Source organism: Pteropus alecto, unplaced genomic scaffold (assembly GCF_000325575.1).
Source record: "Pteropus alecto unplaced genomic scaffold, ASM32557v1 scaffold92, whole genome shotgun sequence".
In the NCBI taxonomy this organism is placed as follows: domain Eukaryota; kingdom Metazoa; phylum Chordata; class Mammalia; order Chiroptera; family Pteropodidae; genus Pteropus; species Pteropus alecto.
The window spans coordinates 6,865,821-6,873,381 of NW_006432447.1; the positions used below are offsets into that span (position 1 = coordinate 6,865,821).

Consider the following 7,561-nt stretch of genomic DNA (forward strand, 5'->3'; position numbering starts at 1 on the left):
AAGAAAAGGTGACTCAGGTTATATTTTTCAGGTCGCCGTGTCTGTTATGAAGCCAAACTGACCCCAAGTCTATGTCGTCACCCTGCAGTCTGCTCCTCCCTCCTGCCTGCCTCCCTCCCTTTGCCTGACACCATCAGGAGCAGGGGACCCAGGTGGTCAGGAAGAAGTGCTGTGCTGCTCAGGGTTGTGTCCTGGACAGTGGGCACTCTGCTGTGTGCCAGGCTAAGGAATGTGTGTTTGTCTCGGAGACAAGAACCAGTTAGCAGGACACTAATACATGGTCCTGAAGGGATGACCGCAGTTTGTCAGGTGGCCGGGTTTTCTTGAGGTCAGAGGTTCATCACCCAGCCCCGCCTTCATATCACTTTTTTATATTTCAGGGCAGGATAAGTTGGGAGCCCATTAGAGCTGGGCCAGGGGTTCTCTGTTCTGGTTGCACATTGTAGCCCCCTGACCCGGGTTCCACCCCAGGGATTCTGATTCAGTTGGTCTGGGGTGGGACAGGATTATGACTATTTTAAAAAATCTCCTCTGCTCCAGGGGGTTCTGATTTGCAGCTCAGGGTGAGGACTCCTGATTTGGATGGTGCAAATTCCTCCTGACTCCAGCCTCTGGCTCAGAATTACCCACCCAGGCAGGAGGTTCTGAACTGGAATCCAGCGTGGCATAGGGGTCTGAGCTATGGGGCCACTGCCGAGTAGACTTCCAAGGGCCACTCTAGCCGGCTAAGCCACGTGGAGAGCCAGAGGCTATCTGAGGCCCTGCCCCTTCATACATCCAGATGAAGGCTGAGCACATTCTGGGAAAACTGATTCCAGTCCCTGGCTAGCCTCTCTCTCTAGGATTGAGGAATTCTGGTGCTTTGAACTTTTTTCCTTGGAAGCTTGGCTTTCCAGCCCTCTAGGCTTGGCCGAGTGTCATCTCCTTTTGCAGCCATGGAACCAGCGCCAAATGAGCAAGGCACTTCCTGGAGGACTCCCAAGGAGACAGGCATTGTTTATTCTTTTCTCCTTCCTCCATCCATCTTCTGTCACGCCTCTGTGGCAGGCCCTATGCTGCTATTGTGTCAAGGAACTGATGGATGGGGAGATGCAAGTGACACATCCTCATGGATGACCAACAGCTAGGCGTCTGTGGCTGAGTGTGTGCAGGATGCAGTGGGGCGGCTGGGAGGAGGCAGCTCCGGCAGGGCCAGTGTGGGACGCAGGTATGCACATTTCTCAGTCTGACCAAATGTTCCTGCTTTTGGCTGGCCCATTCTTGGATCTGAATCCTGGCCTACACCCCTACTCTTCCCTAGAGAAACCAGAAGTGGGGGTGGGGTTGGTGGTGTCAGAGATACTCTAAGAGTGTATATGAGATTCTTAAATGCCTCTGAGTGAGCTGGACTCACAAGGGCTCTTTCTTGGGGCACCTGGTGGACCTCCAGACCTCATACTCCCTGCCCATGCTGCCACTTTGGGGGCAGAGGGAGCAACTGAGAGCTGTCAGGGGCATCAGAGTTTCTCTAGGACAGAGCTCTGCCAACTTTATCACTCACGGCTCCTTATCTGGAGGAATTTCTGGGTTGATGGCCCCTTCTCTCTTACAGGGACATGCTGGCCCAATAGCTGCCATAGGCAGAAGTCCTGAGGAGGCCCCTTTGTTCCTTCTCACCTGGCTTGATCTCACTGTACTGTGAGCCAGACTTTCATGGATCGGAGCTTGAGTACATACAGCAGGGTCTATGGCCCTGTTACTAAGAATGTTTGGAAATGCTGAAACACTGCCCAGTAGCTTTCTGCAAGCCATGGAGCTCTTGGGTCCAGCCCTGAGGAGCCTTGAGCTTTGATGAGGGACCCCCAGGCTGTGAGCCTTGATGGTAGTCTCCAAGCCTATGCTCTGATGGCAGTCCCTCGAGCATCAAGCTCTGTAACATCTTCTAAATAGAGAGCCTTCAGCCGTAGCACCTTGTCTCAAGCTCTGCAGCTCTCACAGCGTCTGTCTTCAGAATGAATGAATCAGTAACTGACTGGCTCCCTTCCCCTGGCTGTCCCTCCTCCTCATTCACCAAGGATCCCCTCTCCCTGTGCCCCTGCCCCAACACGCAGACAGTCTGTGAATGAGTGCCTGCTGACCATCTGCCGACTATCTTCTAGGCTCACCTTTCACTTCTTTGAGTATTTGCTGATGTGCCCTTTTGGGGGACATCTAAGCCCATGCTTTACTTTCTACCACATTCTGTGCTGACCCTTTGCCCTGTCCCCTCCAATTCCACGTGCACCTCCTCATTCCTCTTCAGTCAAGGGCCACAGTCTACAAAGGACTAGGGGTGCTCAGGCAGTTCCAGCCTTGCTCGCTTGCCCAGGAGGCCAACATGTTGCAGGAGCTGATGTGGATTTGCTGCTGATCCCTCAGGAGCACATGTGAGGCTGCCTTTCTAGATGAGGGTGGTGAAGGAAGGCCTATCTGGAGACCCAGAGGAGGATAATCGAGGATGGAAGGGAGGACCCACGGGGAGGAGGGAGTCAAAGATCAAGGCCCTTCCCTGTGGTCTGGAAAGACTGGAGCCTGTTACTTGTGGGCAAATTTACATCAGAGCCAGGAGTCTGTCCCCTTCCCACAGTATGTCACATACCCATGAGCTTCAGCTTAGACACAGGAGCCAGAGAGAGATGGGCAAACAGAGAGAAGAGGGGAAGATCCAAATGAGCAAGCCAGGCCCAGGAGGGCCCAATGGCAGGGTTATAGTGCATGCCGAGAGACAAAGTGAGGGCACCTCGTGGATTCAGGGATGGAGTGGGAAGCTGGGGTGGAGGAAGCTGGGGCAACATCAGGAGGGCACATTCCCGCTTACCCTCAGTCCAGGGGGTCCCAATCCTATCAAGTATGTCAACCCCCTTTTCATACCCCCAAATCTGATGTCTTTCACATGATTGACACTATTTTTACCTTCTCTTTATGCTAATAATTTCCAGAAAGTAAATTAAAGCAGATTGTCTCTTTAGGTGGATGTGGGACAAAATGTTCCCAAGTGCTGTTGAGGATGGAATACCTACAACCTTTAGAAAATCAGCTTAATTTCTATAGGATTAATTTGTGCTCAGAGTCAATGTACTGTTCTAATTCTGTCAAATACATAATTATTATGTATTTGGATTTCATTAGTTGCATTATTTAAGATGACCAGGAAGAGTACCATTTTGCTTAAAAATGCCTTTTACTATGGAAAATTTTGATCACAGAAGTAAAGAAAACAGTAAAACAAATCTCCATGTGCCCATGACCAGCTTTAATAATTATTAACATATGATGGATCTGATTTCATCTCCAACCCCTACTCCCACTTCTCCTGACTCTGGCCACTAGGTTATTTTAAAGCAAATTTCAGACTCATATCATTTTATCTGTGAATACTTCAGTCTCTTCCTTCAAAAACATAACCATGCGCTATTATAATACCTAAAAGTTGACAACTATTCCTTAATATCACCAAATAGCCCATTATATTTAAATTCCTCAGTTACTTCATTAATGGCTTTTTGCACATGGTTTAAATCAGGATCCAAACAAATTTCACACATTGATCGCATGTGGTTGACATGTCTCTTATGTCTCCTGTCAGATCTAGTAGTTCTGTCCCCCTCTTTTTTTTTGTTTTCCTGGTCATTTATTTATTGAAGAAACCAAGTCATCTGTCTTGCAATGTTACCAATATTCTGGTTGATTGATGGTATCATTAATGTTTCTCTGTTCTCTGTCTTCCCTATGAACAGTAGTTAGATCCAGAGGTTTTACCATGTTCATGGATAGTTTTCTATAAGAATACTTCATTGATGGTGTGATTTAGTTTTTATTTTATTACAGCAGGAGTCACATAATGTCTGTTGTCTCTGTTTTTGTGAGACCTTCCTTACAGAGTGATGCATTGTAGAGATTTTTTTTAAAATCTAGGGAGTGGTTTTAAAACACAGCCATTAATGAACATTGCCCAGATTTATTATTATATTAGGGTGTATGACATGGTGATTTTCAAATTCTAACCACCTCTTCTGAATTTATTCTGAATTTATTAAACTTCTATAAAGAACTTTCCTACAGCAACTATTGAGTTTCCCTGAAATACAGTTTGTGTAGGAATTGCAGTAAATCCTTGCTTTTTACCAATTTCCAAAATAATGGGCTGGTGTCCTACAAACTGCCAAAAGTGACCAGTGAGATGGATGAGAGTCTGAGATCTTGGCTTACCAAGAGCCACCGAGTTAGCTTGCCAGTTTCATGAATAACAGCAGAAGACATGTGACTCCTGGGTCAGAGACAAAGGTCCTTTACTCATGTCACAGCAAGCAGCATGAGCTTCACGTTCAAATCAGTTCCCCTTGTCTCCCAAGTCCCCTGGGGTGACACGGGTAGATGCTGTACTGGCAGGCAGGGGTGCAGCACAGTGGAGAAACACTGAACTTGGGGAATGAGGTGCCACCTTTTTCCTGGAGGGAGATATTACTTATCTTTCAAGGTTTCTCTCAGCTAACATGCCACTGATGAAGGGCCTGGGCAAAGAGTTGTCAGGGCCTTACATTCTTTGCATAACTGTCCAGAATATGTAAGGGTGCTCAGGGCCATGGCCTGACTCTTACTGTGTATGTTTTCGCATTATTTATGGACTCAGTTGTTTTTAATGTATTTGATATATTTCATTACATTGCAGTGATTATTCTTTTTGATGCTCAAATCGTCCCCTCTCTGGCCACTGGGGCTTAACTCCTGTGATCTTTTGACATGACCCCAGTAGTCTGGGGTGGAACCCTTACTTTCTCGTTTGACAAGATGTTACAGATCATGTTGTAAATTTCTTACTTCAGACCTGCAGGCATTCCTCCAAGAAGCCCTTTATTGGGGGGTGATATTTAGAGAACATAATCTGTGTGCTAGAGGTGCTCGTTGCTACTGGGTGGGTCATTGTATATAGGTCTTTTCAGAGGAAAGAGCTAGAAAATAGGTATTTGTTTCAAAATACCTATTAATAAAAATAAATTAGGAGTCAATATTAATATATCAGATTAAATTTTAAGATTACTAAAGTCGACTTAACTTTCTACATTTTGTATTTGTATCTCTTATGCTGAAAATTTTGATTTGTATTAAGACTAACATAATTATTTTATCCTAATATATAATAGTTTCTAAATAATATTACTAATATTATTACCACAATATGATTACCAAAGTAATCAATTTGAGATTTCTTTGCAGTTTATGTAGCATATGTCTTATTTGTAATATTCAGCCAGATTACTGTATTTTAAAGTCACTTTAATAATTCTCTGTATGGATAAGCCACCAACTGGATATCTAGTTAGGTTCATTTGTTTTATTCTGTGTTCGATTTTTTTGTGCATTTTCTTCTGACTTCATTTTGTATAATTATTCTGTAAAACATCTAAGATTCAAATTCAAAGCTATAAGGTAAGGTAAATTCAGAGAAATTCAGCTCCCATCCTCTTCCCCTAAATACTTTACACTCCCTCCTCATCTAAGAAACCCTTTTCATTTCCTTTTCAACTGTTGCTGCTTTTGTTTTAAAATATAGGCAAATGTGAATATAAACACGTATGTCTCCCCAGTCCTTTTATAAAAGATAGTACATTATTTGAATGATTCTATACCTTGCCTTTTCTCATTTAACACTATCTACCCTGTAGATTATTCCAAGGACGTATATAGAAATTGTCCTTATTCCTTTTTATTGGTACATAGCACCCCATTATATTGACATATTGTGGTTTATTAAGCCAGTTCCCAATTGCTGAAAATGTGGATTTCCAGTCTTTTGCTATTATAAACAATGCTTCAGGGAATAGTCTTACATTCTGTTATTTTTTATTTTTTATTTTATTTTTTTCTAGTATCTTGATGATAGATTCCTAGAAATAAGATTGCTGAGGAAAGGTGTAAACACTTATGTAGTTTTGTTAACAATTGCCAAATTCTTCTCCATAGGGTTTGTACTATTTTGCATTTCCATCATTGCATACATTTTATTTTTATTTATTTATTTATTTATTTTAATTCTATTTTCTAGGTGAGGCAACCCGTGGTTGTAAGGATTGTAAGGACCTTGTCAGCTTACAATCTCTTATTTTTTTATTTTTTATACCTATAGCACCTGGTCTTCCTAGGTGGTCTCCCATCCAAGTACTACCCAGGCCCGACCCTGCTTAGCTTCCAAGATCAGACGGGATCGGGCTTGTTCAGGGTAGCACGGCTATAGACATTTTCTAGGTGAGGCAACCTGTGGTTGTAAGGATTGTAAGGACCTTGTCAGCTTACAATCTCTTATTTTTTTATTTTTTATACCTATAGCACCTGGTCTTCCTAGGTGGTCTCCCATCCAAGTACTACCCAGGCCCGACCCTGCTTAGCTTCCAAGATCAGACGGGATCGGGCTTGTTCAGGGTAGCACGGCTATAGACGTTGCATACATTTTAAAGAATGATGTGATAGTTTTATTTAATATTTAAATATATCAGATGATATATATTTAGAGCAATTTAGACTTATAAAAAATACTTTAGAGTTTAATTTTGAGAGAACACAAAACTTTGCAAAAAACATTTTAGGATTTCTTGGGGAATATTTTAAGACAAGTGGTATAAGAGAGTGTAGAATAATTGGTTTTTATTTATGTTGCTCCTGGATGAAAGCTGAGGCTTTGATGTTAGGTAGACCTGTGTCTCCTTCCTCTCCATCTACTGGCTAGGTGACCCTGGACAAATCACTTAACTTCTCTAGGACTCATGAAGAAAGCAATTTTGGATAGTGTGAAATGAAATAATGCATGAAAAGCCCTTAGCACAGAGTCTGGAGCAGGTGGACCACCATGTGGGAGAAATTATTATTTTGTTCTTGTAAGGATCACACTGCCCCTCCCCTCATGGATCTGAATCAGGGTGGCAGCCAGGATAGGACTGAATGATCAGGGAGTAGGTTGAGCAACTTGTCCTAGTTTGCCCCTGACTTTTCTGGTTTTAGCTCTAGAAGTCCCACACCCTGGGAACCCCTTCAGTCCCGTGCAAACTGGGACAGTTGGTCACCCTCTTGGGAAGACAGTTCTGGGTTGAGGGCCCGAGGGACCTCTGCCAGAGGTTGGAGAGAGCTTCGTTCCACTGTTCTGAGAAGGTCACATGGCAGAATAAAACAAGCTATTCTCACAGAAGGGACCAGAAATGTTTCAAAGTCAAAACGAGGCCCTCGTCTCGAAAGGCTGAACAGCCAGGAGAAATCAAGGGAAGGCCTGCTCCTGTCCCCTCATCCGTGCTGAGAATAGTTTTCCATGAGCCTTTGGCCTTTTGGTATCAACTGTAACTGAAAACCCCCTTTCCTGTCCCAGAATGATTGAGGTTAATATAACAATAATGAAGCGTATAGTTAACCTACTAGCTGTTCCAAAATACGGATTTTAATGTAATAAAAAGCAATCCCACGAAACCATATTTAGTTGTCACTGGGGTCAGTCATTGTTTAATATTGACGAACCAAATGAGAACGCTGTATTTGGCAGCCTGAGACTGAGGATTCACAG

At 43.6% G+C, this 7,561-nt stretch overlaps 2 pseudogenes; both read right to left on the reverse strand.

The window, feature by feature from the left end:
* Positions 1 to 6,133: 6,133 nt before the first annotated feature.
* Positions 6,134 to 6,252, reverse strand: LOC112476033 (annotated as a pseudogene).
* Positions 6,253 to 6,333: 81 nt separating this feature from the next.
* LOC112476032 lies at positions 6,334 to 6,452 on the reverse strand (annotated as a pseudogene).
* Positions 6,453 to 7,561: the final 1,109 nt, after the last annotated feature.